Source organism: Arvicanthis niloticus, chromosome 8, assembly GCF_011762505.2.
Source record: "Arvicanthis niloticus isolate mArvNil1 chromosome 8, mArvNil1.pat.X, whole genome shotgun sequence".
Lineage (NCBI taxonomy): Eukaryota > Metazoa > Chordata > Mammalia > Rodentia > Muridae > Arvicanthis > Arvicanthis niloticus.
The window spans coordinates 54,855,213-54,877,644 of NC_047665.1; the positions used below are offsets into that span (position 1 = coordinate 54,855,213).

General features: G+C 36.6%; 1 pseudogene across 1 annotated transcript in view; it reads right to left on the reverse strand.

Annotated features, from left to right (window-relative positions):
* Positions 1-8,940: 8,940 nt before the first annotated feature.
* Positions 8,941-22,432, reverse strand: part of LOC117713719 (aldo-keto reductase family 1 member C13-like) — a 48,473-nt pseudogene continuing 34,981 nt past the window's right edge. The window contains exons 4-9 of the transcript XR_013112253.1: positions 15,380-15,457; positions 14,771-14,893; positions 13,822-13,931; positions 13,082-13,247; positions 10,983-11,065; positions 8,941-9,075 (exon numbers count right to left, since the gene is read on the reverse strand). The product of XR_013112253.1 is annotated as an aldo-keto reductase family 1 member C13-like (transcript). The remainder of the gene's footprint in view (positions 9,076-10,982; positions 11,066-13,081; positions 13,248-13,821; positions 13,932-14,770; positions 14,894-15,379; positions 15,458-22,432) is intronic.

Sequence of the window (22,432 nt, forward strand, 5' to 3'; positions counted from 1 at the left end):
TTATATACTGTGGATTACATTGATGGATTTAGAACTATCACTGCATGCCTGGAATGAAGCCTGCTTGGTCATAGTGAATAATTTTGATGTGATGTTTTGATGTGTTCTTGCATTTGGTTTGTGAGAATTTTATTAAATATTTTTGTGTTGATATTCATAAGCGAAACTGATCTGAAGTTCTCATTATTCTTTGTTGAGTCCCCTTCCCTCCACTAGAAGTCCCACCTGGCTATAGGAAGTGTCCATTTCACTCTCCACATTCCCTGCTGATAGAAATCTCAGCTGTAGTCACCCCCATAGACTCCAGGGAGCCTTCTCAGTTCCAGATCTACAGCTAGTCCCATAAATGCCTCCCATCAATTTCCAGTTTCAATCCCAGCCCCCTCTCCACATGTGATCCCTATTTATCATTTCTATATAGGAGTGCTATTTGACTTTTTTTTTAGTTAATTTTGTATCCAGTTACTGTGCTGAAAGGGTTTATCAGCTGTAGGAATTCCCTATTTAGGGTCACTTATGTATGTTCTTTTATCATCTTCAAATAATAATACTCTGACTTCTTTCTCTTCCATTTGTAGCCTTTTGTTTTCTTCAGTTGTCTTATAGTTCTAGCTAGAACGTCAAATACTGTATTGAATAGACAGAGTGGAAAGCCTTGTCTTATTACTGCTTTTAGTGGAAATGCTTTGAATTTCTCTCCATTTAACTTGATGTTGGCTACAGCTTACTCTAAATTACCTTTATTATACATAGGTATTCGCTTTTATCTTTTGTATCTCTAATCTTTCCAGGACCTTTATCATGAAAGAGTGTTGGATTTTGTCAAGAGAATTTCAGCTTCTATTGAGATGATTCAGTAGTTTTTTTCTTACACTTTGTATTGTGCATTACATTTGTTGATAGTTGCATATTGAATTATCACCATATCTCTATGATAAAGCTTCTTTGATTGTTGTGGATGATCTTTCCAATGTGTTCTTGGATTCCATTGCAAGTATTTTATTGACTATTTTTGAGTATATGTTCATAAAAGAAATTATTCATGAAGGTAATTCTTATTCTCTGTTGTGTCTTTATGAGGTTTTGGTATCAGATTTATTGAGGCCTCATAAAATGAATTGGGCAATGTTCCTTCTCTTTCTATTGGCATTAACTCTTCATTGACTAGAATTTTGCACTAAAACCATCTGACCCTGGGCATTTTTGGGTTAGGTGACTTTTATTGACTACTTCTAATTCACAAGGGACTGTAGGTTTCTTTAAGTTTCTTATTTGATCTTGATTTAAGTTTGGTAAGTGATACATATCAAAGAAATTATCCATTGCTTTTACATTTCCAATTTGGTGGAGTACAGATTTTTAAAGTATGCCCTTATGATTCTCTGGACTTCCTGGGTTTCTGTCACTATGTCCTCTTTTTTGTTTCTGTTTTTGTTAATTTACATTTTTCTCACTATGCCTTTGAGTTAATTTGAATAAGGATTTGTTGATCTTATTGATTTTCTCAAAGAACCAATTCTTTATTTAATTGATTCTTTGAATTGTTTCTTTGTTTCTATTTTATTGATTTTAGCACTCAGCTTGATTATCTTTTGCTATCTACTGATTTGGGGTGTTATTTCTTCTTTTCCTAGAGTTTCCAGTTATGCTATTAAGTTCCTAGTATAAGATACTTTCTATTTTTTAAATGTTGGCTCTTAGTGCTATGCACTTGCCTCTTCAAACTGCTTTCATTGTGTCCCATAAGTTCAGGTGCAATGTATATTCAATTTGAGAAAATCTTAATTTCTTTCTTAATTTCTCTCCCTACCCATTTTAATTGAGTAGAGAGTTCTTCTGTTTTCATAAGTTTGTAAAATGTATGGGTTTTTTCTTATTGTCAATATCTGTCAGGAACTGCTCTGCTAAATGTTGGAACCTACACTGCCCCAAGCTTGGGGGCTAAATTGTCCCAGTTTGTACTGCTGCTCTGGTCCATAGGTCAGGGTTCAGCAAGAGAGAGAGAGAGTGAGGACAGACGTAAAGAATAGAGACCAGACAGAGTGTGATTCAGTCCCATTTATTCTTGTGTCTCTCTCTTTCCAAATTCCTAGTCCTAAGTCCCTAATCACAAGTCTCAAGTCCTAAGTTTTAGTCTCTTTCCAAGTTCTTAGTCTCTAGTCTCAGGTCTCAAAATCCCAAGTCCTAAGTTGCTAGTCTCTTTCCCAGTTCCAAGTTACTTTCTTCTGTCTGCCTCTTGCCTTTTATAAGTCTCACTTCTTATGTCACGCCTTTAAGTCTCACACACCCAAGGGAAAATCCTGGGTATCTAAAACAAGATGTTATCCAAGTGTGCTCAGCTGTTGTAGACTGTTGTAAACAAGTCTCTTGTCAGGGTATATGGGTCAAGATGGCTGCAAGGATGATAGCCACCTTCTGTCAGCTTCCCACAAATATCTGTCTTTAATCCCTGGTGATCTCTTAGGAATTATTTTAATTTTCTTGTATCTCATGAGACTTGCTTTGTGTTTGAGTATATGGTGAATTTTAGAAAAAGTTCTTGGAGGAGCAGAGAAGAATGTAAATTCACTTTTGCTTGGGTGAAATGTTTTGTAAACATTTAGTCCATTTTGTTTATAATGTTTGTTAGATTCAGTATTTTTCTATTTAGTTTGGTCTGGACGACCTACCAGTTGGTGAGAGTGTCTATAGAAGTCCCCACTCTCAGGAGGATCAATATTTGTGAGTGTCAAGTTGTGATTTAAGCTATGGTGGTGTTTGTTTTACAAACTTGGGTGCCCTTGTGTTGAGGATACAATATGAAGTGTCGTATTGGTAATTTTTTTCTTTGCTAAGTATATTAGAATAATCAGTCTTGTGTTAGGATTGTTGGATCTAGTGGAGACATATTGTCCTGGATGTTAGAAGAATGTAGGGGCTGTGTTTCCTGACAAAAAATTTTTGTAGGACATGATGGTTGTGGCCATTGGAAGCTCCAGATAAAATGTGTTTCTAGAAATTGGGAGCCGACATTTGGAAAAGGCGAGGCTTCTAAATGTATTACAGAAATGAGGAAGTCAGAGTGTTTCAATCAGATCTATTTACTTCAGTTGGGAATAGAGGGTGAAAAAAGCTCACCAAAGAAAGTCAGAGATAGAGTTAGGGATGAGACTGGGAATTAGGTCTGGAAAAAAAAAGGAGATGGGGAAGATCTATAGTCAGCCTACCTGCTTTTCTGGCAGGAGTAGCCTGTGGGTTAGCAGTGGGTATTGCTGGAGTTGGGGACTAAGATAAAAAAAAAATGAGTGAATGGGAGGGAAGTTAAGAAAGAAAGATCATCACTTGGTCCTGTGGAGGCTTGATGACCCAGGATAGGGGAATGGAACACTAGGCTACTGAGGGAGGAGTACCTTTGTAGAGGCAGTGGGGAGGGAGGAGGGGATGGGGGCTTGTTGAGGGGAAACTGGGAAGGGGATAACATTTGAAATGTAAATAAATAAAATAACCAATAAAAAAAACAAACAAAAAAAGACACTATCTGTAAAAGAAGAAGAGAAAGAAAGAAAGAAAGAAAGAAAGAAAGAAAGAAAGAAAGAAAGAAAGGAAGGAAGGAAGGATCTGTGAAATCCACAGTAGAGGTGGGGAAGAAGGCTGCAGCAGGTGTTCTGTGTTGGAGTTAGTGTAGAGATTACAGGATTGGATTTGGAGGAGAGGAAGAAGTGGTGAAAGTCTTCAGTTAAATTGCCTGGTTTTACTGGCATGCTCAGCTGGTATGTTCCAAGGAATGCCTTCTAGTGTTGGAGCTTGGGATAATGGGAAGACATGAGAAAAGGAAGGTTGGAGTAGAAGATCTTCCTGATCCATTGGGATCAGAGAAGAACTGGGGGATTGAATCTAGATGAACAGAAGAGAGGTGAGAAGATCTTCAGTCAGACTAACTGATTCCCTGGCAAGAGTGGTCTTTGAGTTAACAAGATATGCCCTCTGGGGTCCAGTGCTAGGATAAAGCAACGAGTCAAGTTGGGGGATGAAGATTTGGAGATCCTGAGGATCCTGTGAGATCACAGGAGATGGGTGTTTGCTGGTAATAAGGAAGACTAAAGCATGTGTGCAGTTGTAAAGCTGGTGCTGAAACATAGTGGTTGGGTCTGGAGGAATAGAGGAGAGGTGAAAATCTGTAGTCATCCCTCCAACTTCCCTGACAGGGGTGACCTGTAGGTTCACCTGTTGGATTTGGGTGTTGGGATAAAGTAACAAGTTGAGGGAGAGGGTCAGGAGGGGAAGATCTTTGGGATCTACTAGAGATAAGGTGAGGAAAGGCTGCCACAGGTTTTCTACTGCAGAGCTAGAAATATATTGGGGGATGGATCTGGGAACAGAGGGAGAGGTGAAGATCTGCAGTCAGACTACCTGGTTCTTTGGCAGGAGTGGCCTGTGTGTTAGAAGTCGGTGCCTGCTGGATTTGCAGGGTGGGAAAAACTTTAAATTGAAAGAGAGAGAGGTTAGGAAGGAAAAGACTGTGGGACCCACATGAGATGTGGGCAGAAGAAGAAAGAAAGGCTACATACAGCAGGTGTTCTGTTTCAGAACTAAAGATGAGACTGGGGAATTGGATTTGGAGAAGAAAAAGGAATGGTGAAAGTCTTCAGTTAGTTTAATTGTTTCTCTGGCCCGTTCCCAGGAATTCTTAATGTTATTGAAGGCTGGGATACTGGGATAAGTTGTGAACGGGTCAGACAGGAGGAGAGACTTCAGTAGGTGCTCTGCTCTAGATCTAGGGATGAGACTAGAAGAAAAAACAGAGATGACAATCTGCAGTCAGATCTGCTTTCCTGGCAGAAGTGTCTTCCTCATTGTTTTAATTTTTTATTTTATTGCTTGAGATTATGATGTAGTTGCATCATACTCCATTCTCTTTCTAACCTCAAACACTCCTGTACACTACTCTTGCTCTTCTACAAATTCTCAGCCTTTTTATAGTTATTGTTATATGCTATGCATTATATGTTATATAGTATGTAGTACATAGTATATATTGTGTATTATACATTGTAAATTGTATATTATATATTGTATATTATATATTATGCATTATATATTATCTATTATGCATTATCTATTATCTATTCTATATTATGTATTATATACTATATATTATATATTATATATTTATTATATATGACATATTATGTCAAACATAATTTAATTAAATTTTTGACCAATTGTGAATAAACAGTATAATATTATGTTGTATATATGATATACACACATATTTATAAATAAGCAAATGTAATGTGCTCGTTATGTATTGTGTTACTTGTATATATGCTTTCAGAGCTGACCATATGATATCAGATAATCAAGTGATGTATTCTTCCTTGTGGAGGTCTCTTTCTCCCACTCTCAGTATTTCTTAGCTAGTCTTATACATTATTGCTGTGGTATTGGCACTCTTGTCATAGTTCTATTTTTTTTTTTAAGTGAGTAGCTGGATGATGCTACAATGAGTCACATGGACTCAAGCATGGGAGTTGAAACAAAGAAAGCAGCTCTGAGGGTCCCTGCTGGGGAGTTGCAGGCTGCTCTGAGTCAGGAGAGAGAAGGAGAATGAAAAAGCCTACTTCTTAGGGCAGGTATTGATTTAACTGTGATTTATAACATTGGGATTATTTGCTTTTAGGAAAGATTTATATACAGATTCCATCCGAATCACGTGGGGTATTTTGCCCGCAGTTTGGAACTAGGATAGGGAAAATTAGTCACTGACTTCAAGTAGAGAGTGATAAATCATTACTTGCTCTGTTCAGGTATCAAATAAATGTCTGTGGCTCCAGGCAGAGAGCTAAACAGATAGATGGTATAACAAAATGGCTGCTCTAGGCAGAGAGCTGAACAGTAAGTTGGTATGAAGATAGTTTGCTTTAATAAGTCTTACAAGATACTCAAATTCTGTCTACTATGGGCTCCATGGGAATTCTGAGTTCAAATCCTGCTTTGACTAGCTACCTGCTTATAAGCAGGTATAGATATGTGCAAATCAATTGTTTTAAAGATGGTATAAAGATATATTGATTTAATACACTTCACAGGATACTCAAATCTATCTAACATGGGCTCCACAGGGATCGTGGGCTTTTATTCTGCTTGGCAAAATGGACAAAGCCTAACAAGAGTCACATACACTACTTGAGTTTACTGCATTTGTTTTACATTGTTTTAACTTTCAAAATGAGTGTGATTTTGAGCTTTGTGGTTTTATTATTTCTCTGGTAGAGAGGGCAAGATACAAGCTTTCCTGGTTGCCAACTCAAGGATATGCTGATTTGGGAGAAAGGTTTTGTCTTTGTATTATTAGAAAAGGTGTCCAGTGTCTATACACCTTCCAGAGTAATATGGATCAGATTTGATAGAGGGGGACCCCCAGAGAACTAGATTCCAGGGAATCAAACAAAGGCTGCCTTACTATGGCTGCCTTTGTTTTCAACTATTATCCTGGTTTTATAACAAATATACAGGAGAACTGTGTGTATAATGAAGAGTTCTGCTCTTACTGACATGTGTCCATGTAAGTAAAGCTGGGTGCCCATCTTATACATTTGTATTCATTTGGACTATAGTAAAGTAGGCATGACTAACCTTCAACACTTTCCAGGCAGTTGTAAATCTAGGTAAGATGAGAAACCTCTCTCAGTAAAATCATCATGGTCTCACTGTGATTTTAACAGCCAAGCTTTTCCACTCCAAATTAATTGTTTCAGGCACTCATGATAATTTAATTGACATTTTCACATAATCTCCAGGGCAAAGTGAGCTGCAATCCATTCCTAGCCAATGCTACATGAGTGAGAACCATGTATCAGGCAGTATCCAATTCTATTTTCTGAGTGATGTTTTTAAAAACATCACTTAGTGATAGACATTGTATCACGGCTCCATAGGGTATGAAATTACAGTAGCTTCATTCACCCAGCCGGACCTGAGGTCAACACACAGGACAAGTGCTGGTAAAAGATGAAAGAAGATAAAGATGATCAATGAGCAATATCCTGAATTTGGTTTCTCATCAGGCTTATCATGCAGGTAAATATTTCTGTAATATTTAAGCTGATATAATGTAGGTTTGTAATCAAGAGATATCCTAACAATTACGTTTGAAGGTAACAAATTCCTCTATGACACACCAATCACCCACTTTCCATATATTCAAAAACACCTAGAATTTCTGAACGTTTCTCAATCCATCAAGATCATTAACCTGTGTGAATCTAAATAAATATCAAAATATTGCATCACAGAGCATGAAGATATGGCTCAGAAGTTAGGAGCAATTCTTATCCAGAGGACCTAGATTTAATCCCTGGCATCTCCATGATGGCACGCAACCAGTTCTAGAAGACTAATGCCCTTTTCTGACCTCCATAGGCACCAGACATTCATGTGGTTTTCTGTCTTATACACAGACAATCATACATACACATAAAATATTTTAAAAATATATTGAGAAATAGTAAATAAGAATTAATACAAGAAACATAATGATGTATAAAAGCTGCTTCATGCTCTCCTAAAAGACTAAAATTTGGCCAAGCGTTTAGTAACACTGTTGGTCACCATTTTAATCATTCTTTCAAATATAAAGAAAATAAAATTTATTTTCATATATTTTCTATGGTACATGAAGATTCTGTAGGAAATACTTTGTAAAATTTCTAAAGAAAGCACCATAAACCTAGACTTGCTATCTATTGCCAATTGATATTTATGAGGTTAGCTTGTATGTAGAAAGTACTCAAAAAATTGTTCTGAAATTATAAGCACAGTCTTAGTACGATGGGTCTGTCAAATATTGCAACTTATAATATCAGTTGCAATAACTGTGTTGAAGAAAAAAATAAACAGTAACTACATGCCAAGACCACTTAGGCAGTTCTCAATGTGATATATAAAACACAATAAAACTACCACTTTGGGAATCCTGTTATAACAAACTGTTGGTTCTTTACTTGGTTTAGGTAGACAGCCGACTACTTACTGGAGCCTGTATGATGTCAGTTAGCCAAGGTCACACAGTTTTCTGATGTTTCTATAGTGAAAAACTTGAAGCTTCCTACTCTAACATTGTGCTAACATCTTTGCACACCAAATTCTCAGGGATTTTTAGATCCCATTCCATCACAATTCTTATAAGTATCTTTAAACTTTATTATAATTAAAGTTGGTGCTGTTCCTTTCTTTTAAAAAACAATGCTAAGAATAACTACCATACAATTGGATTTTATATGTGAAAATGATCTTGTTTGTTAAGATGTAAATATATTATATGATTATGATATTTATAGTATTATATAAATATAACTTTGACATCATTTATAAGTGCACCTATGATCAACTCTTTTCCTGAAGTCCTCCATCCTGACTTTTAATGATCCTACTAAGCTAGTTCTCATGTCCCTTCTTTAGCCTAACATATCTCAGGAATGCCTCACTTTCCAGTTCCAAGACTCTAAAGCTAAGCAGCTGAAGAAAGCCCTGACATTGTTGGTTGTTAACCTTGTCACATGTGACTAACCTTCCAGACTGAGACACGTGTACTATGTGCAGTGTGTTCTTATTGAATCATTGAGGATTGCTGACTCATAAATTATCACTATCAGCCATTCCCTGGACTGAGAGCACCATCTACACCAAACCTGAAACATCTATAATATGGGAATCGTTATCTGCAAACGCCATCCACAGCCTACCAACGAAACTAGTTTTGTATTATAATGATTCACAATAAATAAATAAATAAATAAATAAATAAATAAATACCAACAAAAACCCCAGAGAAATATATTTGAAGAGAAAAATTTATATTTATTTCAAAACATTATAAAAACTATATTCCTCTTCTTTGAGATCATTAAGTAAAGCTTCAGCTGAATGTGAGTTGCTAAGCAACCCAGATTGATCAGAAATGACATTTTTATCCAACAGCATCTAGGTCACATCACCAGCATCATGGTCCACATACAGGGACTTCAGGCAGAAGTCATGATTAGGTCCCCATGTTAATATTCCTCCAAAAATGGATATTCTGTGTGGTCAGCCAGGCTAAACAGGAAATGAAAGCAAACATGAGCTGAATGGTTTATATCTGCATCTAGAATGCCACCATCGAGGTGAAAGCTAATTGTTTCATTCCCTGATTAGTTGAAGAATAAGATATTCTTACAGTCATTTACAATAATTTATCAGGAATGTTTTTAAATATCATCTATAATTTTTTTAAAATTATGTCCCTTCACCTAGAACAGAAAACACAAAGACCAGTGTTCATAAATATTCATCTCCCTTAGCTTCCTTCATGCATCAATCAAAGAAAAAAAATGCCAAAAATCTTTTGCAACTTTAGTCTCCAATGAAAAAAGAAAAGCATTATGTCATCTTTAGTTCAACACTAAAACATCTTACCATGCACATTGATGCCTACCACTTTCACTTCTGTTTACCTCTCAGTAATCCGTTAATTATTCACTCATTTCCATCATCTACAATGTACTGTATTTGATTGAGTTAGAAAAAGAATGTCAGTTTTAAAAAATGGGCTTCTATGTCCAGGGAAAAAACAGTAAAATTTATAAACCTGTATATATGAATAACAATTCAAAAATGCAGTGATAAAAATTTTAATTGATAAAATTGGGCAAGAAATGTTTATTATTTATACCAGTGACTCAATAACTCAGCTATATCTCTTCCTGTGCCTTCATTCTGCTCTATAGTAACAAAATAATAATGATAATATATACACCAATTTTATATTGTAGATTTTCTAATCCTCCTTCAAACGTTTTCATATTTATTGCTGCTGAGAATAAAAATTTTCACAAGCAGAAAATATATTGAAGATAGATGATAGATAGATAGATAGATAGATAGATAGATAGATAGATAGAATAAATATGCACATATATGTGCATATGTGCATTCTATGTTTGTTGTCATTTATAACCTATGGTATAGGTTATTTGGTCACTCTGTGAACCCCAAGATTTTGTTGTTTACTGGAAAAAACTGTTTCTAGCTCAGCCCTAGCACACATCTTTAATGCAAAAGCTTTCTGATATTAGAATAGGATTAAATAAAGCCAACCATAGGTAACAAGGATGAGCAAGCAAACAGTTGACAGGAAGTGAACATGGAAAAAAAAAAAAAAAAAAACCAGAGAGAGTAAAAGGAAATCAGGAGAACAGAAGAGAGATACACAGGAAGTAGAAAGAAAGGACAATCAGACTGGGGGATTTTTCTTTTTTCCTTTTCTTTTTTTTCTTTCTTTCTTTCTATTCTTTTTGAGACAACATGTAGGAAAACATCCTTTTGAGACATTAGCTGAGGAGGAGCAATAAATAGTTGGATGCTTCCTTCCCTGACCTAGCAGGCTTTTACCCCAGCATCTGCCTCCTGAGTTTTCATCAGTAAAGTTGAATGATTGGGATACTGTTTTAAAAAATTAGTACCCAAAGTGGGCTTGAACTGTGGTCCCTCAGACTGACTCCCTGTCAACTGGTTGCTTGCTCTGCATCTTGATCTATGGTTGACTTTATTTAATCCTGTTTACAAAAAGCAGACAGATCTTGGTTTAAAGGTGTTTTCCAGTAAACAACATAATCTCAGGATTTACAGCATGAACAAATACTCTACAACAAACCTATGTCCAGTATCAAATCTTGTAACCATAAGAACATGAAGGGAAATTAAGATCTTTGGGTAGCTATTAAAGCTCTTAAACTTTTTCTTGAAGGTTCCCTTCTGATTTTTGAATATGACTTTCAGAGCCTTCTCTGTGTTTTGTGCTGACATGTCCACATCTCAGAAATTTGGAAACAAATGTATTAACTAGATCTATGGGAAACATACTGCAGACAAATAGGCATTTAGTTTCTGAACCCGCATGAATGAGGGAAGAAACCACTTGAATTGAAACACATTGAGCTAAGGTGTTCCTCAACATTACTTACAATTCTGCTGCAAGGTATCGAAAATTTTTGTTCAGGGCATCTAGTGTTTTCATATCCTCAGAGGACAACTGAAATTCAAAAACCTGTCAGAAAAATTACAAAGGTTTTAGCATTTGAATGACACACATATTAAGCATCAAAGGGAAGGTATGTTCCTAAAAATGATGAACATTGTTTACCAAAACATTCATGGTTAATAAATACTAAGTAAAAATGAAAGAAATTGCTTTTGAGACATATTAAAATTGCATAATATTGTAGACAATAGGTAAGCTTGTGAAGAAAAAATGCTGACTTCATAAGCAGGCTATGGTACAGTTTCCAAGGAATCTAGGATAAACTTTGAAATACAAATCATTGTCTTGTATGGGGAGTTAGATTTCTGTGATTCATCAATAAATAAAGTGCAAACAATGCTTTTTCGACGTTATGCAAGTTAAGACTTATCCAAACTCATGTTGAATAAAAGAGCTGGCTTTAAAAGATGTTCTTATTTCAATTTGAGATGTTTTAACTTTAAAATAATTTTCTATATATGCTCACATCTTAAAACATACACAGGGTTAGGTTCTTTGGTGCTTTAAAAATATGGATACAGAAAAAGATGGAGAGATGGACAAGGAAATTTGTCAACAGTTTAACAACTGATAAATCTACTACAAAGCACAATCTGGGTGGCAGGTGAGAGTAAATAAAATAATTGAACAAAGGAAAGAACTCATAAATGTAATTACTTTGAATAAGTTATTTAAAAATTACACTCATACATGGATTTATATTTTACACCTCATGACAACAGCATTCTAGAGAACAGTTTAGGGGAAAAAAATTACAAAAACCCTTGCTAAAATAATGAAATAGAATCTTTTGTCTAACAAGCAAAAGGATGTGATCTCAAACATAAAGTAAAAGTATAAAGACTGTTGTAAGTCCCCTTTGTTTCTGAAATAATGAAAAGAGAATGAAAACAAGAAAAATTGGAAGAAGATAATTCATAAAACACTTCTGAATTACATAAAAATACAATTGAGACTATGCAAATGCAGCAGACTGATTATAATCCACAGTTCTTGGTCTGTACACTGTTGAAGCGGTTTATCTCCTTCACCCCCTGAGTGGTGTCTATTTCTACCCCTTGAATCTTGGCTGCTGTATAACTTGCACTGGACATTTGAATTTTACAGACCAAATGATGGATCTATTCTGTATTTGTCATAAAAGGTTTCTCATTGCCTTGGTTTAGAACTAAGTCTAGGAATAAAACCTGGGAAGCTTGTCAACTGTATGAAATGTATATGGAATTGAGGAAAAGCTCAATCAGTCCTCTGATTTATGGCTTTATGGTCTATAGTCTTGAATTTTGAACCATAATAAGTCCTTTCTCCCTTAAGTAACTTTTGTCAGAATATAGCTTCAGAGGTCTCATCATCCTGAAAATATAAACAATAGTTCCTTGAAGCTATGTGAAGGGACACAGTGTAGACAGATAATTTTCACTAAGCTTAGGCTAAGGTAAGACAAGTTTTTATATTAACAAACGCTAAGGTAAATAAAGTTCTATATATGAAATGTCTACTTAGTTTTTTTAGTAACTGCTCATATTTTATACTATAATAAAATATACTTAGTTGACATTTTAAAAAAATTAACCTAGGGAAGTAAGTATGACAGGAACATATAATTAACTGGTATATGTGTGTTCATGTATGTATGTATTTATATATGCATGTGTGCATGTATGTTAGTATGTATATAAATATTAGAATATGTAAGCATATATGGAAATATGAGTAAACCAAAAGAATTTCTAGAATCAAATTTATTGACTCCAGATTTCTCATTTCAGAAAATAAAGAAGTCCATGGAAAAGGTATAGATGATACTTGGCTGACAATGCAAACCAAATTCTACATAATTTCCAACATAAAGTCATGCTGGATTTATATCATAGACAAAACATTTCTCAAAGCACTTGAGAATTCACATGAATAGGAAAAGCCAGAAATATGGGCTTGATATAAGAAATGTCCTGATAGATTTGAAAGAAGCAATCATATGGAAGATACTGTATAAAAACCCCAAGGACCAGAGCACATCACCTGCAAATTCTCTCTCATCTCATTCTCTTTGAAATTCTGAGCCAGGGGCACGACCCCACACTGAACAAGGTATCGAAGTGCAATCAGGGCAGGACTTCGATTGTTCCTTTTGGCCATATCACCAAGAACTAGATCATTAAAGGGAACTGGGGAGTTCTGGTTCACCCTAAAGGGAAAGTGAGAATGAGTTCATAAGGCCAAGCTTTTGGTTATATTACACAACTTCAAAACACATTAGATGCCCATTCTAGACTGGGTGTGATAGATATGGATAATTTTCAACTGGACAAAATCTAAAATAACTTGTAAGATGAGTCTATCAGATGCCTGAGGAAGATTATTTTATTATGAAAATTGATGTGAGAAGACCTATTTTAATTTTGGCTGGAACCATTTCCCTGATCAGGGAATCCTGGCTGTGTAAAGTGAGAAAGTGATCTGAGTCTTAGTGTCCATCATTCTCTGCTTCTTGACTGTAAGGAGAAGTGGCTACCTGGTTTAAGTTCCTGACACCTTGACTTCATGGCTTTATGGTCTATACTCTTGAATTGTGAACCATAATAAGTCCTTTCTTCCTTGAGTAACTTTTGTCAGAATATTTTAACAAAGCAACAGAAATAGAAACTAAAATACTGCTTCACCAGGTTCTTCTAAAGAAAGATCTCCCCTCTCCTGGAGAACTGAGTGTTGGGGTACTAATTAACAGCCTTCCTTTAGGTTAACTCTTTATACCTTATTACCATTCTTTATATCATTGGGTTCCCAGAACACCATAAGCAATGAGAACAATGTCTTTTGATTTGCAGTAATCTAGTAGCTTACTCTGGTTCAAATAAAGATGACATTCAACCTACAATAGAATATGATAGAAAGATATAAGATTTTATCAAATGCATATATTATGATGAATATAAATGCTTAAAGTCAATAAAGTAGAAAAAGGAAATTTTATATAAAATATTGCCTTTGAATTAAAAAGATCAAACACTGCAATTTTTCTTGAGGGATACACAAATAATTTGAGGGCATCTTCTGTTAACATTTGACTGGGCAAGTTTTATGTCAAAAAATATACTTAAAGCACAGCTAGAGAGCTCATTGGGTAAAGATGTCAGCTGCTAAGCTTAATGGAATCCTGAGGGTGGACCATAATAAGATGGTGAGAAGCATTAACTCTATACAAGTCCTGGTCACAGAATAATTTTTATCTTCACCCATTTTTTTCAATAAACTATTTCATGTCTACTCAGTATACTTACTTCAGGGAAAAGCTCACTTTCCCCTGCCCTCACATCTGCCTGATGGACCAAAGCTAAATCTCCACATTGTTTAACAGTTGGGCACCGTAGCATGTCTCCATTCTCACAAATACTCTAAGAGTCAAAGGTTAAATTTAAAATCCCCTGGGTCTTTGAAATAATGATGTTGTTCTTAGAATCTTTTTCACAAGGTGAAAATCACTTGGACAGAGGGCAACTAAATGGGCTTTTGTCAGAGTATTTTATCAAAGCAACAGGAATAGAAACTAAAATACTGCTTCACAAGGTTCTTCTAAAGAAAGATCTCCCCTCTCCCTGAGAACTAAGTGAAGGGGACTAATTAACAGGCTTCCTTAGGTTTACTCTTTATACTTAGTAGTACAGAAGTGAGGAAAAGCCTGAGAGGTGGAGAGAGAATGCAGATACTCACCTGGTTGCAGACAGGTTTGTACTTCAGTCCTGGCTTGTTGAGGATTCGCTCCAGCTGCCTGTGGTTAAAGTTGGACACCCCAATGGACTTCACCAATCCTGCATCCTTGCACTTCTCCAACATCTGATGATGAAAAGGGGCAATAAAGGGTCATACTTCAAAGAGACTACATGGATATAAATATAACATGGATTAGTTACAGGAAATTTTTTCCAGAATTAAACATATTGTTCAGTGGTAGACACTTGCAAGTGTGTACAAGACCTTAAGTTGGTCACGGAAACTAAAGGTGTATTGCCCAAGTTATCACTGAATTTAAATCCAAAGAAGTCAATATAAGGTGATAATAAATCAAAAGATGTCAGCCAAAGAGGAATTTCTGTAATATCACTAGAAAATCAAGGCTATTGCTACATAAGGTGTCAAAATATCCATATGCCTCCTGTCCTGAGCCCTTCTTCATTTCATCCCCTTACATTTTAGTGATGCCTTCATCCCCTACAACTCCACTAAATATGTATGAGTAAAAATGAATTTCTACACCCAAGGTAACATGGGCTGATTATCCTTTTCTTTTCTTGCTTTATTGTTGTTTTGGAAAGTACTCACCTCCCATGTGTCACAGAAATCCACAGTGTCCAACAGAAATTTCCCTTTTTCATCTACTGGAGATTCGTTATCCCCTGGCTAGAAGAGAAGTAACTTTAAAACAATATTACAAAACATGCATCTTGTCTACAGTAATGTGTTTAAGACTGTCTGGAAGGAGCTAGCAAGATAGTTCAGTAATTAATCACTGGCTGCTCTTTCAGAGGACCTGGGCTCAATTTCCAGAACCTACATAGTTAGACACAACTAGACCATGCCAGTCCATGGGACCCAATGCCCTCTTCTGGTTTTCATGTGCACCAGGCATGCACATAGCAAATAGACATACACACAAGAAAAATACCCACTCATGTTTTTTAAAACATTTAAAAGAGTATCTTGGAAATAAGACAGTAAGCATCCATAAGAGAATGAGGCATCATTCTGTATACTGTGTTTAAAAACTGATATGTGTATAGAATTATATTATCTTTTGAAGCCTAGTTTATTGAATTCACTTGACTTGTGTGAATAATTATATATTTACTTTCTTATAATAATTTTAATTTTAAAAGTATAATGTAGTTAAATAATTTCCTGCTTTCCCTTTACTCCCTCCAATTTCTCTCTATTTATTTTATTTGCCTACATATGAGCTTGTTATCTCTCAAATTCATAGCCTCTCTTTCTTTAATTGTTGTTACACATACACACAAATACACTCACTTATATATTACTGAACTTCTCATTAAGTGTCTTTATGGATATATATTCCCTACACTTAAATAATTTCTAAACAATGAAATGAGACCTCCTAGTTGACTTGTATTCTTTCTTTTGAAAAGAAAATCTTCATATTTTCACTGGGAAACTCAACCATTGCATGTCCTTGACCTACAGCAAGAATTTATATTAATCCTGTCCCAGAATAAGTAATGAATATGAACACATGTGGGCCCAGGTACAGACATGTGTGCCAAGGATGGCCAATTGGGACTGTACACTAAATTGATTTTAGTAAGAAAAGATGCAGAGAAGCTATAAAGCGTTAATAAACTTGAAGCTGAAACTGTCTTAAGGCAACATTTGCCACCAAGAGAGGAAAAAAAAGGGAAAAACTTAATAGATATAGAAAAGATGTGTAAATCCAAGTTTTCCTGGAAGTTACCTCTAATCCGTGATTCTGGACATTGCTTGGTCATGTCAATTCATAATCCAATGAATGCTTTGTGGAATCTACTCGAAAGTTTAGTGACATGTAAATTAACTTTTATGAAGTTATAATAGTAACTTATCTCTACCATCCATAAAAATGATATTCAAGCTGCTATCCAAAGATATGTACATTTAACAATTCAAATCCCCTACCTTCATTGGCACTGGGTACTATATAAGGAAAAGATCAACATAATCTAGTTGAAGGTTTTTCAGTGATTTTTCCAAAGCAGGCTTGATCAGCTGTGGTCGAAAGCAACCACACCAAAGCTACAGATGTTGAAGAATGGAAATTATGCAGGAGTAATAGATGACCCAAATATGCATATTCATTTATTCTACTGCTGAAATATTTTTTTTTGTACTTGAAGGAAAGTTATAAGCATTCCTTTAAACTCAGTGTTTACTTTTACTTAACAATGAGAACTCAGCTATAGTTTGGGGTTAATGTTAGTTCATTTATTAAACAATAAAAAATTACTCAAGGAATAAAGTATATACTAATAACTAATAACTAAGCTATTTTCATATAGAGTTAAATCTTCTTCTACTTTCCTTGACCCATTAATTCAATTGACATCATTAACCAACTTCTGATGCAATAATATCATTTCTGCTGCCTTACTAGATTTCAATAGTTTGCATACTTGTGTACTATATCTTTGTAGAGATGAACAAGTCTTCTCTCTTTACAACCCCAGCTTTAATCTTGTTTTGATTATCTATCTCATCTTCCTATCTCGTCTTCTACTTGGTATGCATAAGCAGTATCAATATGGTGGTATCCAGCATCTAGAGCTAGGCATGCAGCCTCCAGTGACTTACCCTTGGGAACCTAGGGAAGAAACCAAAGGAGGTATTTAGAGATGTTTGTTCTGAGAGCCAGCTCAAAGTGAGCCTAGATGGAAATTTACTATACTAGAAAGAACTTTGTCTTTCAAAGTCATCCTAAGACCAGTTGTTAGGCAAGAACCTAGTACCCTGATCCTTGCATTCTCATATCCTATTCTATAAAACACAATGAAATCTCCAGAGATATTGTAATTTTCACAGAAATATTAGTGTCTTCACAGGATCAAAATTAGCCCATATTTTGTCCCACCTTTGAGCTAATGAATCAAACTTGCTTTCTCAGTATCTTTATTAATTAATTGCAAGACTTTTGTATCCAAGAACCTCCTTACACCCCTGCAATATTGGTTACTTACTGGAACTGATGGATGCTCACCCTATGTTCAGTTGCCTCCTAGCAAGTCACACTAAACTTATGTAATAGAATATCTAGGCCATATGAACATGAGGATGTCTGCTTGGGACAGGACACAGTTACACAGGCACTCCTCCTTGCTCCCAGATAAGACACTGATTAAAAGATTTAAAAAAAAAATTAAAAGAAAATCACAAAAACCAAGCAACACCAGTTTAATAATATAGACTTGGACAGTAAAAACTATCCCATGTTAGTCTTTCTATATATCCATTCTCTGTCTGACAAACCTAAATTGATGCAGAAAAAAACTCCTCTAAGAATATATCCTTATTAAAAGTAACTTGCATATATTATGTTGGAGATTGTAAATTTGTGGTATCAGCCTCTTCATACAAAGATTACCTATTTTAAAAAGACATGATTACCATCTCTCCAGCAGCAGACACTAACCCCCTCCCCACCCACACAGACACCATTGCTGATGCCAAGCAGCACTTCCTGACAGGAGCCTGATATGGATGTTTCCTGAGAGGTTCTACCAGCAACTGACCAATACAGATGCAGATACTCACAGCCAACTATTGGACTGAGCCTGGGGACCCCAATGAAAGAGTTAGGGGAAGTACTGAAGGAGCTAAGGTGATTGCAGCCCCATAGGAATAACAATATCAACTAACTGGATCACCCAGAGCTCCCAGAGATTAAATCAACAGAGTATACATGGAGGGAGCCTTGGCTCCAGATACATATGTAACAACTTTGATATCTTAGTTTCGAACCCACAGCACTCTGTAAAGCAGAGTATGGCATGCAGCCCTAGCTCGAGGAGGAAGCGTCAGGGTGATACATGGAGCATATCCTTGAGCACTACAGACTCGGTGAGAAACCTGGCCTCACACAAACTGAGCAATGGAGAATGGCTGTGACTTCTAAATCCCCAGACATTGTCCACAACACAGAAACACATATACAATCACACCACACTTACAAAGGGTTTAAAAAGTCAATCACAGTACCTTTTCTGATTGTTTTAAGAATCTCTAGAGTGATTTTTTTTTTTTCACAATAAAAGACAGGAACTAAAATTCTGTCTACTAACACCTATTCTGGAAACCAGTCAGGACTTATCTAAGAATAAGGACACTGAGTTATCAACGCTGAGGCTCCAGTAGTGGCCTTGACCTGTTCCTGTGTTTTATGCAACTTTGCAAAAGTAACAAATCCTGAGTATATGTCCAGATTTCTCTGGAGTCTAACAAGAAGGAGATAGATAAACTTGAAGTCAAGTGAAGAGGTCCTTTATCACACAATTAAAAGGTCTAAGGAAGGCTAGAACACAAGAAAGTCCCTCCAGGTTACAAAGAGTCCACCAAGATATTTTTCATTCTGAGGACAAACATGCTCTGAATCCAACATACACTAAGGAATACCAATAATTCACATTTAACTTTACTAGGTCCTCCTCCCCCATCTGAATGATGCACTACAAACTCCAGTAGGTTTCCCACAATTGAGAGTTATACATGGGAGACCTCACTTAGCTCTAGAACATTCGCTGTAAGACGTTGGTGGCTGCCCCAAAACAAAACCAAAGTATTTGTCAAATATTTGCTTCATGCATTAGTCTACAGCAGTCGTTCCCAACCTTCCTAATGCAGCAACCATAAAATACAGTTCCTCACGTTGTGGTGATCCCCAACCATAAAATGATTTTGTTGCTACTTCATGACTGTAATTGTGCTGCTATTATGTATCATAATATAAATATCTGATAACTTGGATACCTTATATGCAACCTCTGTAAAATTACAAAGGTATTGTGACTCACAGATTGAGAACCGCTGATCTACGGGAAGCCACCCTGAGTTACTATGTGCATTTCAACTGTCTTGCCTTTTGCAATGAGAAATGTTGGAGACTGAGGACATAAACAGAGAAGTCCCCTCCCACACTGCAACCAAGAAAGCTGATAGGCAGTCTGATGACTATCTTCTCCTCTATCAAGCAGTGAAACATGGACATAGGAAAAGCCAAGTGCCTGGAACTGTTAGGTCATAGGTCTATCCCTTAAAGTCAGAGCTCACAGACAAGTTCATTCTTAGAGCTGACAGACCCCAAATGGGAACAGTAAACTCACAGGCAGGCCTAGGCCAGAAAAGTAAATCCAAGAAGAAAAAAAAAAAAAAAAAAACCCACAGCTACAGCCTGCCAAGCCCAGATTGCCTAGCTCACATCAAGAATAACAGAGAAGATAAACAAACTTTCTCCCTGTTCCTGAAGTCCCTGAATTATAGCAAAGGTCCCAGTGCCCTATAGCTCCATTGAATGCTGCATTAACATCCACCACCAGAGTTTGGCTTTCCCTTTGTTCCTCACTAAGCCTGCCTCCCTCCTGACTTACCAGGAGCAGGGATCTTCCCCAGAAAAGAGCAAGCATGAACAGAGACCAGCTCTTCTGCCTGAATCCTGATGCACCCTACCCAGGGAACCAGCTCAGTCTCCTACCCACAGCCACTGATGGCAGCTGAGGCTGTTACCTCTATTTAACAAGAGAAAATCAACAAGTGGGGACACAACCAGACTCGATGCAGGGCAAACCTAACTATCTGATCTCTTGTACATGGCTTAGCTCTAGCCTGGAAACACTGAGAATCCTGTATTCTTACCTCATTGGGTTTATAGGTGCCAAAGCCCAGGGCAGGAATGAAGTGGCCATCATTTAGTTTGACACACTGCTGTTTGGAGCTCATTGTCTCTCTTTGCCCTGGCTAAGCACGTCCTGAGTCTTCTGTTGCCATGAAGGGGAAGTGGGCAAATGTCATATATCAACTTCCTGTCTAATGGTTAACAAGGGACACTCCCTTTCTGAAAGTTAGCCATGCCTACTCACCAGCTAATGTTTAAGCATCTTTATCCCCAGCTAATGATTAATCATTGCTACTGTCTAACTAAGGGTTAACAGTACTGTTGGGTGCCTATTGTTTAAATACTACTACTGTTTATCTAATGGACATTTATTTTCGTTTGGCCATTATGAAGCTTCTACTTGATTATGCATCACTGAAAATAATGATGTACCGCATACCATACAACAAAAAGAACAAAGAAGCAAATTGTGTTCTTAAATGGTAAGGACACAAACTACTCACAATATTTTAATCCAAAATTTGTCCCATCTACAAGAAATGCAGGGACAAAGATGGAACAGAGACTGAGGGAATAGCCAAGGAATACCTAGTGCAACTCGAGACCTATCACATGGGCAAGCATCAATTCCTGACACTATTAATGATACTCTTTTGTGCTTGCAGTCAGGAAGCTAGCATAACTGACCTCTGAGAGGCTTAACCTAGCATCTGAGTGAGACAGATGCAGAGACTCACAGCCAAACTTTGGATAGAGCTTAGGTACTCTTGTGGAAGGGTTAGGGGTGGGGGTTGTGATTGAGCATTCTGAAGAGGATAGAGATCCTATATTAAGACCAACAAAGCTGGGCCCTTGGGGACTCTCAGAGACTGAATTACCAACCAAAGAACATACTCTGGCTAGACCTTACCACCTCCCCCCACATATGTAGTAGATCTTCAGCTCCATCTTCATGTGGGTGCCCCTATAGCTGGAGCAGAGCTATCCCTAAAGCTGTTGCTCTTGCGTGGAATCTGTTCCCCTAACTGGGTTACCTTGTCTCCTTTCAATAGGAAAGAATGCACCTAGCCTTGCAGAAATTTGATGTGCCAAGGTCAGGGAATATCCAGGATACCTCCACCTTCTCAGAAGAGAAGGGGAAAGGAAAGGAAATGGGGGTGGAGTAAGGTGGACCATGGGCAGAGACAGCAATCAAATGTAAAGTGAATAAATAAATTATTTACTGGAAAAAAATAACTCATAAACTGACTTTAGTCTTAGAATTTTATAAAAAAGGAGATCAATGTTTAAACTTTAAAAGTTTAAACTTTTAAAAATTTTTCTCTGCAAATTTTTTTCCTAAATTTTTTTATTTTTTTATTGGATATTTTATTTACATTTCAGATGCCATCCCTTTTCCCTATTCCACCCCCCTGAAAACCCCTATCTCATGCCCCCTTTTTCTTTTTGTTTTTATACACTTTTTAAAAATGTTAATCAAAGGCTTTATAAGTTTGGTAATGCTCAATCAGAAGTGTAGCCTAATACGCAGCCTAGATATATCAACTATCTTAGACTGGTGGAGACACGTGAACAACTGCCTCCATATCCTCCCCTCTCTTTCTCTTTCTCTCTTTCATCATCTAGCTTCTCCTCTCCTTCTTCTCCTTCTCTCCTTACTCCTTCTCTTCTTCTTGGTACCCCTCCCACCTTAGCTCCTCCTACATATCACCCTTCCTATTAAAAGAAAACTTTTCTCTCTCAAAATACAGTTAGAGCATAATTATGCCAATTTGTACTAGTGAGGTACAAGATAGTCCTAATACCCAGTCTATCATTTTGTAGACTAACCAGAATACCGGTCAGCTCTCCTAACTAAAACACTTAGTTCTGAACCTGGCTTTTTTTTCTTGGCTTTAGAATGAATGTCAGCTGAAAACCATCCACTAAGATCTTTTCTCTCAAAGTAAATAGCCAGGATTGGCTATGAGACTATAAGTCTTCAACCCTGTCAGAAATCCAGA